Raw genomic sequence first — 21,756 nt, forward strand, 5'->3', positions numbered from 1 at the left:
GTTAGGGATCACATGTTACATTTTTCCAGGTAGATAGTCACCTGTTTCCACACCATATTTTCCCTGAAAGTGAAAGTGAAGTCGCTCAGTCCTGTCCGACTCTTTGCGAGTAGCCTATCAGGCTCCTCCATCCATGGGATTTTCCAGGCAAGAGTGCTGGAGTGGATTGCCATTTCCTTCTCCAGGGGATCTTCCCAACCCAGGAATCGAACCCAGGTCTCCTGCATTGCAGGCAGACGCTTTACCGTCTGCGCCACCAGGGAAGCCCAATGCTTAGCAATACCACCTTTGTCCTAGTGGAAGCTCTCTTATCTTTGACGGCTTATTTCTAAGTTATCTATTCAATTCTTCTAGTCTATTTGTGGCAGATTGCACTTTTATCATTATAACTTCATTATAAGTTTCATAATTGGTAAAACAAAACTCTGCTTAATATTTTTATACATAAATTATAAAATGAAACTTTCATTTTCCTACTAGATTGTCTTATTTTTAGTCATCTAAATATTGTCTGTATCCATGTACATATTTTTCCTCCTTATTTTTAGTATTATTTAATAACACACTCTTTTTACTTTGATGAGACTTGCCAGAGAAGATTTTCCACTGTTTAGTTTTGCTTCTGGTCTTGACTTTTTTGTCTAGTTAATAAAACACTTTTCAATTTTATTTAATGTCTATTTTTGTTTGTTTTTCTCAGTTTTTTCCATTTTCATTAATTTTACTTTAAAAAATTCTTTTATAAATGCAATCCCTCCTTCTTAGGGGATATTTTTAAATAACTTAAAATTAAATTATAAAACAAAATTATAAAACAAAAAAAGAAAACCAAATTACAAAAGTGAACATGTTTTCCCCTTTCACAATATATACATATACCAAATTGCTACATTGTCCACTTTAAATGTTATGATTTTATCAATTATATCACAATAAAATAATTATAAAATAAAATGAAAGCAAAAAAGTAAACATGATTGCAAAACATTAATAAAGAAAATGTTTCATGTCAAGAGCAATGTTTTGAAAGTTCTCTGAGTAGTTAAGTGGGCTTTATTACACTGAGTCATGTCAGTCAATAAGTCCACAATGAGCCTATGTGCAGATGGCTTTTTACTGTATGGTTTGAAGAGCAACAAAACAATCCTTCTTCAAAAATAGCTCTCTTGATACTTTGAACTTGCCATTGCTCCCTATACCTATGCAGATTACCATCTAGCTATGAGGTTCTTGGTAACTGGATACCAATAGTGGTTGTTCTTCTCAGCAAAAGTTCTCAAATTTCAACATTTCATAATAGAGAATGAGGAAGCTGGATTAAAAGGCAGATTCAGAAGATCTTACGAGGGGCCCAAGAATACAAAATTTAAATAGTCATCCCAGTTAATTATGACAGCAGTTATCCTAGAACCTCACTCTGAAAAACAGAAGATGAAAGGTTAGCCGGTCCTTAACCTGGAAATGATCCCAGAGTTCTCTCCCTGTTAGCACTTCAGCACCTGACTTTCCATTAGCTGATAGTACAAGACAAAGGACAGAGAAATCTAGAGAAAAAAGGCATTAGAGTGATGACATTGAATAGGAAGCAGTTTTGATGGTGCCAGTCCAAGGAAGGATACAAGTTATTTGAGTTTTGGACAGCACTGGCCAATAGAACATTCTTCAGTTATAAGAATGCTTAATTTCCACATTCTCCAGTACAGTAGCCACAAGTCCCATGACTTTTAAGCACTTGAAATGTGGTGAGTCCAACTGAGTGACTGAATTTTAATTAAAAAAATTTTTTTTAATTTTAATTTGAGCCTATATAAGCCACATGTGATAGTGGGTATCATATCCAACACCAGAAGACTGCAGCTCTGTCTAAGGCTGGAATAGGGATTTAGTGAAAAGAAAGTAAATTAAACAATTTCTAATTTACAGTTTTCCAAAGGTTGGCTCTGTTATTTAAGATCACAGTATCAAATCTTGATATCATGCTACCAGAGAGAGTTGTAAAATTGGTAAAATGTATTTTACTAATAGTTCCTCTATCATGCTGCCAGTCAAATAAATTGCCTTCAATATAGAAACCATTGAAGTGTATTTTTGAGAAATCTTAGTGACAGTTTGGCAAATGATAGGCAGAAGAAAAAATATTGGTGGTAAATATCCTTAGTACACTCTTCAGAGTCTTTCAAGCTAAATTTTCAATGGACTTTGAAATTTTCATTGAGCTTTTAAAATTGAAAAAAGGTTTTTGAATGAGGAAACTTTATTAGTGATGGTGGTTAACACTTATGGAACACTGACGTGACAAGGAGTATGCTAAGTATTCTACATGTGTTTTTAATTTAACCCAGACAACACCATTAGAAACACAACATTCTTAATCACACTTTGAGATAAGAAAATTGAAAATCAGAGAAGTTAAGAAACCTACTCAAAGTGGCACAGCCAGTCAAGTTGAAATAAGAATGAAACAAGACCTGTTTACTGCCAGATCATTACATTTTATTTTACTTCTCTCTATTTAGTCTTGGAGTATTGGGTTTGACAAAAAACTTTCTTCAGATGTTGAGCATTTAAAAAAAATTAATTTAGGGAGATGTGGCCAAGATGATGGAGCAGAAAGATCCTGAGTTCACATTCTACAAGGTGGATAGGAGGGACAGAGATTTTTTAAAGGCCTACTCTTTTGGGTAAGCAACACACAAAGGGGAGGATAATTACAACTGTATTGTTGAATTCAGTTTGCAATGGTATTACATGTGGGATGTAAGGAAAAGAAAATCGACAAGAATGAGTTTGTCCTGGGTAACAGGAAGAGTGGAGTTACCCATTACTAAAGCTGGGAACCTGTGCAAGGAAACAGAGTTAAAATCAGGAGTTTGTTTTAGACATACTGAGTTTTGAATGTATTTTACATATATCCACCTGGAAACTATGAGAAGTTTTCCGCATCAGAGTTCGGAATTCAAGTCTGGAGAGGTCTGGGATACAGGGGAAAAAACAACAACAATAACAACAAAAAAAACTGAGACTGCCCACAGGATGAATGGCTACTTAAAGACCACAGGAGTAGATGGAGTCACTTTGAATGAGAAGAGATAGAGAGAAAGAGGATGCAAAACTCCCACTCTCGCTCACAAATAAAAGTCAATAGGAAGAAAGTAATGTGAATGAGGCTGTTTGTATGACAAGCAATTTCTTTCTTCTTTTTTTTCACAAGCAATTTCTTAATATTGGCAGTGCTGCTTTGATGCCATCAGTCAGTATTCCCAGCACTCAAATCCAGAATTGAATTTGTTTAGAGAAGTTGGATGCTCTGAGAATTAGTCACCCATCTTGGCATAGTGTAACATTCTCATCTTGGCGTAGGAACATTCTCTTGAAAGTTAGACTGAAATGCATGCTTCACTGCTCAGGCTGCCCCAGCTAGAGCAACTCAGGCTGTATTCATCTTTGACCCTTCTTTCATCTCAAATCCTTGTTTTAGCTAAAACCAGGCTTCTGTTCCTCATCGCTGCCACCCATTGAGCAGAGCTGCATCTGTAATTCCCAGAAGACAAAGAATAGAAATAAAGATTCTGGTTCATAAGTTTGTAAACAATCCATTGTCGTGTTAAAGGCTAAATACATTTAGACATGTGTGGTCACACGGCTTTTTGTTTGCCAACCTCATTTTATGTAACCTGGCCCAACAAAACCAACAAGAGGGGAAACACACAGGTATAAGGTCAATTCAAGGGTTCAACAAAGTGCTCAAAATGATAGAATCAGCAGATAAAATGTTTCGTGGGTTGCTAAGAAACCTTAATCTGGGGAAAGAATCAGAATTAAGTTTTTGTTAAGAGGTTTATCATTCCCTATCCTGATCCTTTGATAGAGATAGTCTATAGGAATCTTAGCTTGGCAATTATATGGCTGTTATAATTGGGGAAAAGTTAGAAAAGGGGTTTGAACAAAAGGATAATAGCTTAAGAATTTGAGAAGTCACTTGGGGAGAGCTGGGTCATCTTGAAATTGCTTTAGGCAAGTTTAAGCTGTTTGGAAGATTTTCTCTTTGTAAAAGAGAAGAAATAAAACTAAGCATCAGTATTCTTCTGTGTGGTTTTGTACCTGACGAGTTACTAATAGTTGAGTAAAGCATTCATAAAATCTATTTAATTATTAAAACATAACATTAGCAAATCTTATTTTCACTTGTCCTCAGAGAAAAGTTTTTTGCATGTTGTACATGCTGCTATTTACCTGATTTAACTTTTACTTCATAAAGGACAAAGATGCAGTCTCAAACCTCAGTCATTCCAGGCAATGTAAATAGAAAAAATAAAAAATATGCAACCATATGGAGTATTTAAAAAATTTTTTGTAAATTTTTATTTTCACATGTACATGCTAAGTTGCTTAGGTCATGTCCTACTCTTTGCGCCCCTATGGACTGTAGCCCACCAGGCTCCTCTGTCCATGGGATTCTCCAGAGAAGGATACTGGAGTGGGTTACCATGGCCTCCTCTATGGGATCTGCCCAACCCAGGAATCGAACCCAAGTCTTTTATGTCTCCTACATTGGCAGGTGTGTTCTTTACAACTAGCATCACCTGGGAAGCTCTATTTTCATATAAACTTATTGAAAAGGAGGTAAAACCAAGAGCTCTCATATACCCTTTATTCAAATGTAATTATTTACAACTTTCCCCATTTGTTAGTAATTTATTCCCTTTCTCTAATTCTCTCAATTAATAAATGAGAGATGCAGGGGGAAGAAAGAGGAGTGAGATGTGGGCACATTTTCTTTGAGTGAGAAGCAGACGTGATGATATTTTATCCCTAATGTTTCCATGTGTATTTCCCAAGAACATGGACATTCTCATGCATAGCCATGGTACAAAATCAAGATATTTAACATGTATACCAACAGAGGTCCGTGTAGTCAAAGCTATGGTTTTGTGTGGATGTCATGTGTGGGTCTGAGAGTTGGACTATAAAGAAAACTGAGCGCCAAAGAATTGATGCCTTTGAACTGTGGTGTTGGAGAACACTCTTGAGGGTCCCTTGGACTGCAAGGAGATCCAACCAGTTCATTCTAAAGGAAATCAGTCCTGAATATTCATTGGAAGGACTTATTTTGAAGCTGCAGCTCCAGTACTTTGGCCACCTGATGCGAAGAACTGACTCATTGGAAAAGACCCTGGTGCTGGGAAAGATTGAAGACGGGAGGAGAAAGGGATGACAGGGGATGAGATGGTTGGATGGCATCACCGACTCAATGGACATGAGTTTGAGTAAATTCCGGGAGATGGTGAAGGACAGGGAAGCCTGGCATGCTGCAGTCCATTCGGTCACAAAGAGTCAGACATGACTGAGTGACTGAACTGAACTGACTGACAACATTGTTATCTAATCCACAGTCCACATTCTGTATCAATTCTGGGGGGAAAAAAACCTTTGTATGAAAACTATAAGCTTTTGTACAGGATCCATTTTAAAAGAACACACTACCTTTAGAAATGATGTCTTTTTCATCTCCTTTAATCTGGAATATTTCCTTAGTCATTATTTGTCATAGATGATCTTGACACTTTTGAAGAATACTGGCCATGGTTTTTAACAACAAATGAAAATGAAAGTGTTAGTCGCTCAGTCATGTCTGACTGTTTGACACCCATGTACTGTACCATGCCAGGCTCCTTGGTGCATGGGATTTTCCAGACAAGGACACTGGAGTGGGTTGCCATTTCCTTCTCCAGGGGATCTTCCCGACACAGGGATCCAACCTGGGTCTCCCACATTATAGGCAGACTCTTTACCATCTGAGCTACCAGCAAAGTCCAACAAAGAATATATACAATGGCTGTAGCCCCTGAGAAGGACTGGAAATGATGATACTCCAATAACAATGTGCACACCCAGCACACAGATCTTGGTCTCTAAATTTAATTTCCTACTAAAAGGAGCCAGTGATTTTTAACAAATGGCTGGTTTTGACACTGAAACTTATATTCTACTGAGAGTGGCAAAAAGATATGCGATAATGAAATTACACTAGATAATTCTAGATTGTGAGAGGTGTTATAATGAAATAAGGGTGTGATAATAAGAGAGAGAGGTTAACTTTCGTTATGGTGGATAAGGAAGGACTCCCTAGTAAGTACCTTTAAGCTGAGACCCAAAGAAGAAGAAAAGGTCAGCTGTGTAAAGATGGTAGGGAAAGAATTCTAGGCATGAAGAACAGAAAGAAAAAGACACTGGTGTGGAAAGTGTTTGGCTGGAGAAGAACACTATACACTGTTCTTGGTGGATGAGTTGTGGGCAAGGGGATGCCGGGGAGAATGTGAGTGTGATGTTGAATGAGGTTGGAGAGATAGGCATGAGCTGGTAAACCAAGCAATTTAGGTTTTATTCTAGGTGCAAAGGGAAGGTCTTGGGGTGATTTAACATGGGTAGTGACATAACCTGATTCATGAGTTACAAAAATAAATTAGAAAGAGTGTGAGAACGAAAACAATGAGACCAGATAGGAAACTAATGTGAAAATTCAAACAAGAAACAGCAGTGGCCTGCACCAGTGGTGTCAGTCAAGATGAAAAGATATGAGTGGATTCAGATTACATTTTGGAGTTACAAACACCAGGATTCATGTGAGAATGAGAGTGTGAGGTGGCGGAGAAAAGGGGAAGGTTAAAGGGTGTTGTTGGATTTTCTATTTTTGGATCAAGCTTAGAGAAGCTCCACCACTTGGTTTTAAGCACAATATTCTAAGATGTTTTAGACACCAAATAGAAACATTAAATAATCAAGGAAATTTACAAATTCTAAAGGTCCTAAGCGATTCTTCTTTCCTTTTTATGAGATTAAGATATAAGTTAAATGAGAACATCTGCATCATTTCATCAAAAATGAAAAATTAAAGGAAATCATAGTCACCTTCAGATAGTCTGCAAATTTAAAGAGCACTGTGTGATGTTAAGAAAGATGATATATTGAGATTACCTAGAATGATTTAAGGGGGGAATTATGAGAAAAATTAATTTTCTAAAATAGTCTGAAGAGCTACAATTGAATAAAAGAGAATATAAGTTAAACATCAGAAATAATTTTCTGGGCAAGAGTAATTCAAATCAGGATGTCTTTTAAAGTCTTATGAAAGCTCCTTCAACTGAGACATTAAAAATGATATAAAACCTAGTTTAGAAAGGGAGAAAAAAATATATTACAAAGGAGATGGAATAAATGTTCTAGCAATGTTTTTAAAAGTATTTTTTAAAGTGTTTTTAAAAGTTTTTAATATTTATGAAACCAGATCTAGTGAGTTAAGTGTTTCACCTTTTTCCAGGGGAACAGCTATAGCTTTTTGTGTAATTTCTTACAATTGGTGGAAATGAAGTTAAATGGGCCAGTATAATTTTTTAAATGCCCTTTCTGGAAGTTTTTGTAATGCAGAACAGAAAATATTTATGTGCATGTCTCATGTAAAATGGAGGTGTGCTAAAGAGGGGTAGGAGAAAATTGATAATGCTCTGGGAAAAAAACAGATTTGCCTCTACTTAAGTGAAGAAAAACCAGATTTTAGAAGAGTATAATACAACATTCAGGTGAAAAATATGTAGTTGTTGTGAGTAAATGAATTTGCTCTTAGTTACAAAGAATTTTTATTCCAAAATGGCTTTAATACATACAGTGTGCATGAATAAAATTTAGTCTTAAGAAACTGATACATCATTTTTATTTTTAAGGTTAGATATTGAGATGACTTGGATTTATTATTCTCCCATTAATCATTATACTTCTGCAGAAAAGTTGTTTGAGGAACATTGTATTCTTGAATCAGAGCATTGGTAATCTTTTTTTATTGTACAAAGGTATTTGAAATATTTTTCAACAAAAATTCTTTTCATATACTAATTTTATGAAGACAGTAATTTCCATTAATAATAAATGTGGCATCATTTATATACGGATACCCTAATTTGTTTCCAAAAGGATTTAAAGCAGAGTGTAGCATTATGAATCTGGGAAGCAAAACATTTCTGCCATCATACAATACTCCTCTGCAGTAGTAAAAGAAAAGATGTGAGAGCCATTTAAATGCCATGAGGAGAAACACGAGAAAAATCAATGCTGCAATGAGTAATTGAATGATGTTTTCAAAGGCTGAGTAGGTCATCATTAGACATGACACGATTGAAACAAAATTCCCAGGGTTTTTCAACCTAACATTAGTGGAATCCAGTAAGATAAGACATTGCATTTACTGCTAAAATTTACATCGCTGTGAAGACTTAGAATACAGTCATCAAGCTAATATGAAATGAAGGAAGAGGCAATAATCAATGAGTATGAAAATCCAGTGACAATAATGGCCTTGGAATGCTGTAAATATAAGATATTCCTGATAACCCCTTCAAAAGCTGCTTTTTCACTAAAAGTAAGACCACAGACTTTATAAAATAGAACAAAAATAAATTTTAAAAATACAGCCAATAATGATGTTTGAGAGAGTTTCCATGTCAGATACTTTTAACAGAAAGTTCTACCTAGAGAGTGAGATACATAGCCTTCCCTAGTTTATGATAACAGGGGCAGCCTCCCAGATGATTAAGATTTATTAAATCTTACTTTATGTAACCAAAGCAGAGAATCCAACTTCAGGCATTTCATCATGCAGAACCTCCCTGAGACTAGACTGTTGTATCTTTCCTCTCCTCTCAAGACTGTCGTTATATCCACATAATGAAAAGCAGAGCAACACTGTAGCCTGCCTCTCTTTAGCCCTACTTCAGTTATGTTATATGTGGCTCTCTACTTTCAAACTGTGTGCATGAGTGTGTGTATGCTCAGTCGTGTCTGACTCTTTGCAACCCTATGGACTGTAGCCTGCCAGGGTCCTCTGTCCATGGGATTTTCCAAGAATACTGGAGTGGAATGTCATTTCCTACTCCAGGGGATCCTCCTGACTCAGGGATCAAATCTACATCTCTTGCGTCTCCTGCATTGGCAGGTGGATACTTTACCAGTGAGTCACCTGGGGAGCCACTTTCAAACTACATCATCTTAGAAAGGAGTTCAGTTTTTAAGCAATGGAACAAAATTGTAAAGTTTATATTGAATATGTCTAGTAATACAAAGTCTATATCCTTCTTGTAAGGCAAACTCTTCCGTTGATGACTAGCAATGATAATTAGGGAAAAAACTAGGGAGTGTGTGAAATGTCCTTCTCTATAATGTTGGCTATTATTCCTACTGATTTTTAAAGCACTATAAGAAATGTGCTTACCCTCGTCTCTAGGAAGAATCTTTTTTATATATTTGGAGACAATTACATCCACAGTTTTTGCTTTTTCAGTTTTATTTATGTATCAAAAATTATTTTATATGGGCCATTTAAAGTCTTTATTGTATATGTTACAATATTGTTTCCATTTGGGTTTTTTTGGGCTGGGACGCATGTAGGATCTTAGTTCCCTGACCAGAAATTGAACCCGCAACTCCTGCACTGGAAGGCGGTCTTTTAACTGCTGGACTGCTACGGAAGTCCCAGTTTTCACTTTCTTAAACAAAATCTGGCCTTTTTAAACTGACAGAATATTGATTCTAGAACCCTCCCCCAAGCCAGTAATCTCTCCCTGATAGACTCCAGTGTGTACTTCTTGCTATAAACATGTGCTGACAAGAACCACATACCACACACTAAATGTGTTTTCCCAAGAGATCATCATCTTCTTTCCTCTTGGCATGCTACTCCTATTGATATTAACAGCATTAACAAAACAAATGAAACATTAACAGCAACAGAAAAAACAAGCAACTGGATCCCCTCGTTTTATTGCTGGTTTATTGAATTTGCTGCCAACAAAACCCCTCATTCATTCTACCGTGATGCTCTTCTATGTAAATTTCCTACATCCTTCTAATGTACACTTCCTTTTCAAACTTCCACTCAAGCCTTTATATTTAACTCAGAAAATAGTTGTGATAATTCTTAGTCCTCATTCGGCTTTCCAACAGCATTACCATGTGCACTCTCATTCTCCTTCCCTCCGTCTTTATCTTCGTGTCTCTCAGTCTGGGGTCATCTGTAAATCGGAAAGTCACACCTTCACTGTTTGTGTTGAACAGACTAGACGATGATAAAGTGAGGGCTGGGCAGTCTGCAGCTTGAAACCTTGCCAGGAGAATTTGCATACACCATGATGTTCCAGCCCAATATTGCCAAAATCTTCTTTTCTGTGGGAATGCAAGTCACTGCATTATCAGGCAGCTGCTAATATTGTTACATTTTCTGTATGAGGAGCAATTAGCTTACCATGAGTTTGAAAGTGCATATATTTACCCAGGACCGTGTACTTTAGTGTTTTAATTGAAAACTAGTGAGAAATATTTCAGGATCCATTGTTTTTTAGGACTAGCTTTACCTGGAGCATCTCATCCATCTTACCTCTGATCTCTAGACCCAAGCTAATGCTAGACAGGCCTGAAGTAAATTATTCTAGAAATGTTCTTATATCAATAAAAATGAAAATAATGCCCTAAGACCTATCTTTTAAATTCTGCTTTAAGACGAATCACAATTTGGATATGGAAAGCTATAAAATTATGAGTAAAATTGTTGCCATCTAATAATAATATTTTTCCAGGTAAAGTAGCTTTTAAAACCCTTTAAACTTCGGAAGAAATGCTGCTTAAATCAGAAAAAAAAAAATCAACTTCTCTTTGGAATGGATTTGATTTATCACTGTTATTCTAATCATTAATTTTAGCTACTTCCTAGCCTCTAAGGCCTCAAAATGGAAATCTGGAAGTCACAGTTCTATTTCCTGCTCAAATATTATTTTCTACTATATCCTGGCCTCTTTAAAATTGTAACCTAAACATAGTTAATTTATTTCTACCTACCTCAAGGTATGTTATTTAATAGAGACAGAAAAGATTAAATAGAGGAGAAAGATATTATAAAAATAATGTTTATGTATTTTTATTATTATACATTCAAGCCATGTTTATAAATTTAATAGATTATGTTTTATTTCTGAATTAGCCACATTTTATAATATCTTAGAATACTATTTTTATACTCTAAAAAACACAATTTCTGCTGGAAACTCTAAATAAATTCAATATTAGGATGAGCAAAATAAATAACAGGCAATCTAAAACATTTTATCATTTGTTATTTGAGCAGTTGTAGTGAAGCCATCGGAGAAGAATATGTAGTTGCAACCATCCACTGTATTTTCAAGATGCTTAGCAACCACGAAATGAGTTTCACATCAAGACCATAATGAGAAAAAAGATTCCAGAATAATTTCCTCCTCGAATTGGATATGAATGAACAGAGGAGGCAGATCATTTCTAAAAACAACATCTCATCCAATGGACTGAATCCTTACAATCTTTGTATTAGGAGCCAACATTTGAAAAAAGCATGCAATCATTTTGACATGTTCGGGCAATAGTTACTTTGAATATAGTCTATTTTTTTCAGATGATAACAGCAAAAGCTGTTTAGTTTAGTTTTGTTTGTCTTACAAGTTGAAGAATAATAGCAATCTTCCCAAATGAATAAGGAAGCAACCTTCCCAAATTCTCCCATGAATTGCTTCCAGAAGATATGATGGTATTTCTGTCATCCTTTCTCCATTGTGTATAATTATAGCTGTTAACTCTGTAACACAATCCTCCCATTAGTTAAATGAAAAACTTCACTTTTTTCATCTTTGTTCATAATATTATTATTGGTCTTAACACCTTGTATAATTGTTAGTTATAAATATGGTTGATACATTGGGATCAAGTTGCTATTTTTTCACTAAGGGTATGCTATTTATCTTCCTTAAGCTTCATTTTCTTATTTATCCTCTTTAAGTTTCGCTTTCTTATACAGAATGTGGAGATATTAATGGCCCTCACCTCATAGGGATTAATATATATGAATCAAATAATGAATATGAATTGCTTATAACAATGTCTGACATATAGTAAGTGCTCAATATATGTTACTTATTATTTACAAAAATATTCAGCATGCCTGACACACAGTATATAATCAAAAAATTAGAATTTAGGCCATTCTTATTATTTGCTTACTTCAGACTTTATCCCTTCAGGCTTTATGGATTCACCTAGTATTTGTTATATAGTGCTTTTTGTATGATTTTATATCAGTGTTGCCTAATATATTATGGTCCTATTGGGTACTCCTCTTCATATAAAAAGAAAAGGTTATGTGGTAAAAGAAGTTTGGAATATGCAGGGCAAATTGAAAGAGCATTCTCAATTTCATTAATATATTAATGTGCATGATAAATCTCAATAGCAGCTGTGTTGTTGCTGTTTAGTCGTTAAGTAGTGTCCAACTTTTTACGACCCCATGAACTATAGTCCACCAGGCTTCTCTGTCCATTGGGTTTTCCAGACAAGAATACTGGAGAGGTCGTCATTTCCTTCTCCAGAGGATCTTCTCAACCCAAGAAACAAACCCACATTTCCTGCATTGCAGGCGGATTCTTTACCTCTGAGCAACCAGGGAAGCCCAATAGCAGCTCTGCAGCTTTCCTAATATCTGCTTAACCAAATAGGTTTCCCTGGTGGTTCACTTAGTAAAGAGTCTGCCTACAATGCAGGAGCCCAGATTCAATCCCTGGGTCTCGAAGATCCAGGATCTCTGGAAGATCCCCTGGAGAAAGAAATGGCAACCCACTCCAATATTCTTGCCTGGAAAATCCCATGGATGGAGGAGCCTGAGGGGCTATAGTCCACAGGGTCGCAAAGAGTCGGACACAACTGAGTGACTAACACATACATACATACACTTGACCAAATGCCCAACATCCACATTCACCACCTTTCTTTAAAAGTTTTTCTCTTGTTGCTTGTAATTATTATCTGCTTGCTTAGTTTTTACTGCCTTGATGACACATTATTTGCACACAGGTTCATCAAGGAAAGTGATTGGTTCCAGTTGCCTTCATATCATTTGGCAGCATGCCACCTGGACTGATATGACCTTGGGGATTTTATCTTTATACACCACCCTGGCTTACATACTTAGAGTGTTGACTGAGCCACCTGCTTCTCACATGCTTCTCTCCCATCTTAATGAGATTCCTCTAAATATAGGACCTCTGCTATTGTTCACAACTCCTTTGAATACAGTAAGTCTCTTACATACAAACCTTCAAGCTGTGGGTATTTAAAGACAGGAACATACGTTTGCATGTCCAATCACATAAGTTAGCTCATATGTCTTGTGTACACTGTCAGATGCACACATCCTCTACAAGGGGTTGTGTTCCTGTGTACTTGACTGTACACTACTGTATAGAGTGGGGCTTCCCTGGTATCTCAGCTGGTAAAGAATCTGCTGGCAATGCAGAAGACCCTGATTCCATTCCTGGGCCTGGAAGATCCCCTGGAGAAGGGATAGGCTACCCACTCCAGTGTTCCTGGGCTTCCCTGGTGGTTCAGATGGTAAAGAATCCACCTGCAATGTGGGAGACCTGGGTTCAATCCCTGATTTGGGAAGATCCCCTGGACAAGGGAATGGCAACCCACTCCAATATTTTTGCCTGGAGAATTCCATGGACAGAGGAGCCTGACTGGCTACAGTCCATGGGGTCAAAAATGAGTCAGACACAACTCTTTACATTGTCACATGTGTTCATCTTCTACAAGGGGTTGTGCTCCTGTGTACTTTACTAGACACTACTCACAAAGTGGGGCTTCCTAGGTTGATCAGTGATAAAGAATCTGCCTGCCAGTGCAGGAGACACAAGAGATGTGGGTTTGATCCCTGGGTCAGGAAAATCCCTTGGAGGAGGAAATGGCAACCCACTCTGGTATTCTTGCCCGGAAAATTTCATGGACTTGAAAGTTAGTGGGCTATAATCAATGGGGTATCAAAGAGTCAGACATGACTGAGTGGCTGAGCATACACACATTGTATGGAGTACAGAACTGCAGTATCTTTACTTCAAGCCCAGGATGTCCAGAAGCAAGTGTAAAAGCAGTGGTGATGTAGTTGGTATTACTATACATTTTAAGGTCTGTACTGTAAGATTAAAAATGTTTATTTTTTTGTGTGTTCATTTTTTGTGTATTATTTGTGTGAAAAGTATTATAAACCTGTTACTGTATGGTACTACATAGCTCATTGTGTTAGCTGGGTACTTAGGTTAAAGTTGTTGGACTTAGGAAAAAATGGACTTACAAACACCCTCTCGGAATGGAACTTATTCGTACATAGGGGACTTACTGTATCTGTGTGGCTCTTTGGCTCTGAGTCAAGCCAGCAGAAGCCATTATTACCATGAAGAAAATCAACGCCATTTTGCTCCTCATCCTTTTCCATTCTCCAGACTGGAAGGCCCAGCTGCCCTGCCGAGTTCTCCATTGGAAGACCATGTTTTGTGTAAGGGAATCTAACCTGACAGAAATCCTATGGGATTCCTTTCCAGAAATTCCTAAGTAGGTGATCGATTGAGTGGAATTTTCTACAAAAATCATGCTGTGGCCTGATCTCACTAGGCATTTGAGTGACCTGAAATAATCCCTTAATCCCTTGAGGGAGACTTAAAGAATAGCTTTATAAAGACCCTGCATGAAAACTCTTCAGTTCAGTTCGGTGTCCTATCTTTTTGCCTTTTCATACTGTTCATGGGGTTCTCAAGGCAAGAATACTGAAGTGGTTTGCCATTCCCTTCTCCAGTGGACCACATTCTGTCAGACCTCCCCATCATGACCCATCCATCTTGGGTGGCCCCACACGGCATGGCCTAGTTTCACTGAGTTAGACAAGGCTGGGTCCATGTGATCAGATTGGCTAGTCTTCTGTGATTGTGGTTTCAGTCTGTCTGCCCTCTGATGCCCTCTCTCGGCACCTACTGTCTTACTTGGGTTTCTCTTACCCTGGACATGGGTGATCTCTTCATGGCTGCTCCAGCAAAGCACAGCCGCTGCTCCTTACCTTGGACATGGGGTATCTCCTCACGGCTGCCACTCCTGACCTTGGACGTGTATAAAGATCCTGCACGAAAGCTCTTAGTCTTCAAAAAAAATAAATAAAATCCCTTGAGTTACATTCAATAAATACTTACAAAATAAGAGTCGTGTATATAGTAACAATAACAAACCTACTGACAAAATAGTATATGGGAGCACATTTAGCGTAGAGATCATTAGATCACTCCTTGCTATTAGAGTAGTTCATAATAAACTGGTCATATTTTTATTTGCATTACAGAGTATTATAATTTATATTGTTTTATATATACACATAGAGAACTATATTCATATGTGTGTGTCTTTTTTTACATAGAACTATTATAGAGAGACTACCCTGCAAAAGAAATTTTCTAATAGCTCTGAAACCAAAAATTTTGTTATTCAATTTTTTTGCCATTGAGCAGATTTTTACTTAAGTATAGTTGATTTATAATATCATATTAGTTTTAGGTGTACAGCACAATGATTATGTATTTTACAGATTATACTCCATTCAAAGTTATCACAAAGATAATGCTATCATTCCCTGTGGTGTTCAATATGTCCTTGTTGTTTATCTATTTGATACATAACAGTTTGTGTCTCTTAATCCCATACCCCCATCTCACCCCTCCCCTGTTCCCTCTCCGCATTGGTAGCCACATTTATTTTCTATGTCTGTGAGTCTATTTCTATTTTGCGTGCACATCTGTTTGCGTTTTTTAGATTTCACGTTTAAGTGGTATCATATAATATTTGTCTTTATCGGACTTATTTCACTAGGCATAATAATCTCTAGGTCCTTCCCCATTGCTGCAAATGGTAGAAGTTCATTTTCTGTTTTATGGCTGAGGAAATATTCTATTGTATATCATATCTTTATCCTTTCATCTCTTGACAGACACTTTCATATCTTGGCTATTGTACATAGTGCTGCTATGAACACTGGGATGCATGTATCCTTTCACATTAGTGTTTTCATTTTTTTCAGGAGTGGAATTTCTGGGTCATTGGTAGTTCTCCTCTTAGTTTCTTGAGAAAATTCCATACTGTTCTCCAGAGTGGTTGTCCCAATTTACATTCCCACTAACCGTGTAAGAAGGGCTCCCTTTTCTCCACATCCTCTCCAAAATTTGTTATTTTTAGGGTTTTTGATAGTAGCCATAGTAAGATTTTAAAAAGGACAAAGTAAGTAGGTAATACGGGAAATAAAGCTATTCCTATTTTATTCAAACTATAAAAGCACAAATAAATTAGTCTGACATCCAAACTAAAGAATTCAGTTGGTCTTCAGATTTAAAATATATTTCTGGGTAGTCTGATAAAATGTTTCCAGTTAGCTTTATGCCACTCCTGTTACCTTCCCTCCCACTGAATCTACTAACTACTTTAGGCTTTGATGGGCTTATGGGGCTGGGTGTTCAGAGGCTATATAGGTCTGAATGAAGAGAAGATAACAGTCCTTTATTTTGTAGTAACCACATTGTCATTGAAGATGAGGTTGGAAGGCGTAGAGTGGGTTTTCAAAAGGTGTTTTTTCCTTAAGAGTTGCTTTTGCACACAATGCCATGCCAACGTGAATATTTTGGAGTGTATACCTCATACTAACACTGCTTTCACCGTGTCATTAATTTGCCATCGGAGAAAAACAACCCTTTAAACAACTGTACCTTAAAAACTCTTTCAACTTCCTTATATGGAAGGGTTTTATCTGTTTTGCAGAGCGGTAGCATCTTTGCTGACTGCTAAGCACGGTGTTCAGGCGATGCTCCAGTTCAGAGCTTACATCTCGCAAAAAAAACAGGTTGTGCTGTTTTTAAGGATCATTCTATCTATTTAAAAAAAAATAGAACATCCTTCCTCCTTCTCAAAATAGAAGCTTCAAGCCAATGGCAGCAATACTTTATTTTAAATCCAAGTGAAGAGCATCATGTATCATGAACCACGTGAGAAACCTGTTAGGTACCACTTTGTTTATTTAAAATTGAATTTTAAGAAGGAAAACTAGCTTAGATGCAGTACTTTAGCTATGTTTCTAAATAGATGAAATCAATTTGAGGGGAAAATGTGAACCAAAATATATTCCCTACAAAGTTTCCAAAATCTGTTTCTAATCACTTAAAAGAGAAAAATAGAGTGTGCATTAAACCCTCAGTCAGGAAAACAAGAGAAAAGTATCAACATCTACAGGTGGGGTTTCTGGGCGAATGCCTATTTTTATTTCATAGAAGAGCAAATAGTCACATAAAGCATTCATTAACAGCCAGGAAACAAATCAGACGTTTTCTTAGGCAGACGCATATAATGCATATTTATTAGAGAAAGGTTTAATTGAATGATATTTCAAAAATCAGAACAAACTTAAATGTATTTCTCTTTTCACTTAATCCTAATTTAGTACTCAGATCCATCTTGATAGTTCATTTCAATAAAATATAATTATTAAGACTTGAAATAAATCTTTTACACATCCAAGTCTTTCTTTTTATTGTCTTGCTGAAGTTCTTTGTATTTTCTTTTGTTCTGAAATGTATCAGAATCTTAGAATAATTGGAACAATAAGAATATTCTTATGAATGTTTGCACATCTAAAATACATGAAGGAAATACAGAGCATATATATGTACGGACATGTGTGTGTATATATATAGGCTTCCCCGGTGGTTCATTGGTGAAGTTAAGTTAGTTAAGTCGCTCAGTCGTGTCTGACTCTTTGCGACCCCGTGGACTGTAGCCCACCAGGCTCCTCCATCCATGGGATTCTCCAGGCAGGAATACTGGAGTGGGTTGCCATTTCTTTTGCCAGGGGATCTTCCCAACCCAGGGATCGAACCCAGGTCTCCCACATTGCAGGTAGACGCTTTAACCTCTGAGCCACCAGGGAAGCTCGGCGTCGGGCTTCTTCAATGGTGAAGAATCTGCCTCAAATGCAGGAAACACAGGAGATGCAGGTTCGATCCCTGGGTTGGGAAGATCCTCTGGAGAGGGAAATGGCAACCTGCTCCCGTATTCTTTCCTGGGAAAATCCTATGGACAGAGGAGCCTAGCAGCCTACAGTCCATGGAGCCGAAAAAGAGTCAGACAAGACTGAAGTGACATAGTACGCACACACACATATATTATATACGTACACACACAAACATACACACACATATATACAATGTTCTACATGAGATAAATGCAAGGGAAGCTGTTCTAGTAAAACTAAGATACTTAATCACATTAAATTTATTTTACTTTTCATTTTGAAATACATACAATTTTACAAAAAAAGTATCAAGAATAGTACCTGGCTCTCATTGTCCTCAGCACACTTCCTTGCTCCTATAAATTACCTGCCCACCCCACCAGCAACACCAGCCAAATCCTCGGCCCCACCCCCTGAGCGCAGGAAGAGCCAAAGGGACCACATTAACTTGTCAATATCATTTGAATTTTCCTGAGGAATGCCAGGAGCTTCCAGATGAGTCTTCTGCTTCAAGACAGGATTGTGCAATCTCCTTTTCACACATTTCCCCTTTTCTTGTAAATTTCTAAAGGAGAGACCCCATCATAATTTCATATAGATTAACAACTCTACATTTTTTTCCAAAGGAAGCACCGTCAGGCTTGTGAAGTTTTAAATTTCATTTTTTACAAATTCTATTTCAAGTCTTTCATAATCAGTAACTGTAGCAAACACTTGGAGAAAAAAAAAAGTGAGGGGGAAAATGGGGAAATCAATTTTACCTCCTGCAATTACAGGAAATAAACTCTGTGAAATATTCTCCTTTATTGGATTGGGTCTGAATCATCAAACGAAGGATGTTTTATCTATTTGGCTTATTCATAGAATGTGGTTTATTACATTATATAGTAAACCGGAAGATGCTGGGTGAGTCATTTAACCACTTGTCAAGGTTCATTTAGTACAGGACCACCTCTGTTACTCTATATGTTATCACAGAGACTCAGAAAAAGCAAAATGCACTTTTAGCCATTATCAATATTAGTCACAATTCTTTCTTTTATTATGCGAGGGACAGATATTTTGTAGAAAAATACAAGAAGCTAGTGACCTAGAAGGTAAATGATTTGCCTAATGTCCTAGGGAGGTTGAGCAGCAGAGGGAGATCAAGGTCTCTAGCTCCTAGTCTGGCACACAAACCAGGGAAACACATTGCTCTCATCAATGCATGTAATTGATGAGATTCCCTATTCCCACTTGCACATAGGCAGACGTTCATTATACACCTTTTTGGGTGAAAAGGGACTTTAAGCCACAGGGCTTTTTTTCTTCCCCTACCATGCAAGAAGGGCATGTTTGAATTAATTAAAACACCTCCACATCCAAAGAAAGCTGCCAAGAGTAAGAGGAAAGGACTATCCAGCTTAACATTTTTTTTCTTGAATGGAGAGGAAGGAGACAGAGCATTCAGCTACTCAGAAACTGAATCCTAAATGTAACAAGTCATGTTTGTCCCCAAGTAAAGTCATATGATAAACACATGTGCTTGTAAAACAGCCCACTCCAAACCACGTACTGAAGTGAAAAGAGGGTGGAAGATGTATTTTATTTGATGAGCCATATACAAATCTTAATGTATGTTCACAACCTCATTAAATATATGGCAGCCCCTTTGGAATAAAACAAACATGGTCACAAACTTCCCGAGCCTATTTTGGGAGATAGAACTGCTGGGCAAGTTAAGCTTCAGGCCACAGACCAACTACAAGCCCCACAAGTATGGCTGGATGGATGAATTTCGAAACCCATAGTGGGATTTCCCTGGGGGGCTGGAGGCAGATCAGTGAACTGTTACTCAGAGAATCACCATATTTGTCGATTTCTGACACATCTGAAAAGTTGAAGTTATAATAATGACACTGTTTCTTGTTTTATACCCTAATCTCACCTGCGGTTGAAGATCAGTACAGTAGTATAGGAATTTCCCTGGAGATCCAGTGGTTAAGAATCCACCTTGCAAAGCAGGCGACATGGGTTCAATCCCTGGTGGGGGAGCTAAGATCCCACATGCCATGAAGCAACTAAGCCTGTGCTCCACAACCACTGAGTCCGTGTACCCAGAGAATCTGTGTGCCCCAACGAAAAATCCCTCATGACACAGCAAAGATCTCATGTGCCACAACTAAGATCCAATGCAGTCAAATCAATCAATCAAAATATACCTTTGTTGGGTTGAAAAAGTAGACTTCAGTCCTGCAGATACACACACACACACACAGAAAATGTACATATTTTTAAATAGGATATTAATTTGTGACTTATATTATTAATGCCCTAATTTTAAAGTTTCAAAGCAGATTTTCTCCAAGCATCTGAGGAAATCTGTGGTTACAGGAAGGTATTCTTGGAGATGCAAGTCGTCTCTTAATTTTTCTCAGTTAGGTTAGGTTTTTGTTCCTCGGATAACCTTTAAAAACTTAGAACAGCATATTCTACATCATCTGGAGTATCCCAAACTGCCATTTGATTTGTGCTTACAAACAAATTGATGCCACATGGTATTTCTAAAGGGAAAAAAAGAAATGACTTTAATATATAAACCATGCATTCACCCCCAAATGAAGGCCAAATGCTGTCATGATTTACTGTACAAAAGAAGTTTTCACAGCAGCTCCCAAAGGGCAAATTGGGGTGAAGTGAATCATCACATAACACATGGTGATGCAGACCTAGCCGTCCCTGCCACAGGGAAGGCTGTAAAGGCAGTCCTTTGTGCCAGGGTCTGGCTTCCACTCCCATAACATGTTTGGACCATACATCAAAGGTAGGGGAATCCAGTGCTGATCACCATCAGCTGGCATCTTGTAGGACATGTTGTGCAGAAGCCTTTTTAGCAGAGCACCTTTCCATGTAACAGGGGCATAAAAGGAACCTAACCTTTAAACCTAGTGCATAATGAAGGAAGAGCAAATTGGGGCAGAAAGAGCTAAAGTGAAAGAAATAGCCTTGATAGAGGCTTTGTCATGCAAATTAGGTCTCTCTATTTAAAAAGTCGATGTGTAACTGCTATATTTGAAATGGATAACCAACAAGGACCTACTCTGTAGCACATGGAACTCTGCCCAATGTCATGTGGCAGACTGGATGGGAGGGGAGTTTGGGGGAGAACGGATACATGCGTATATATGGCTGAGTTCCTTCCCTGTTCACCTGAAACTACCATAACATTGTTAATCAGCTATACCCCAATACAAAATAAGTTTTTTTTTTACTTTCAATATGTAGCAATTATAGATAGAAAGACTGAGTACTTTTGAAAGCGTGTATCCCGTACTATTCCACTTAGTAAAATCTGAGCAGCCATTGTAAGACAGACTGTAATCGTTTGGCAAAATATGGTCCCCGTCCTTAGGGTACTTATATTTTAAGGAAAAAGACAGGCTCTTAAAATAATTTTAGTATAATTGGAGTGCTTCAGGAGAAACAGAAGAGCACTTTTCCAGCCTGATACAAATGAAGGAAGGGCCAGATAATCATGAATCAAGATGGGCTTATATGGATGTGCATCAAAGTGAGAGACAGAAGTGGAGTCACAGATTTCAAGTGATGAAAGGAAGAGTATCAGACCCAGACTCTACAGTAGACACACTGTTCTTCCGAATGAGAGAGAATTTGTCCTTCTGCTAAACACCAACACACATGCTGTTTTCTGTAACATTTCATCTGCTGCATATTCTTGGTGGTTGTTCAGTCACTCAGTCATGTCTGACTCTTTGCATCTCTACTGGACTGCAGCCCATCAGGCTCCTCTGTCCACGGGATTTCTCAGGCAAGTATGCTGGAGT

The sequence above is a fragment of the Bos javanicus genome, chromosome 14 (genome assembly GCF_032452875.1).
Source record: "Bos javanicus breed banteng chromosome 14, ARS-OSU_banteng_1.0, whole genome shotgun sequence".
In the NCBI taxonomy this organism is placed as follows: domain Eukaryota; kingdom Metazoa; phylum Chordata; class Mammalia; order Artiodactyla; family Bovidae; genus Bos; species Bos javanicus.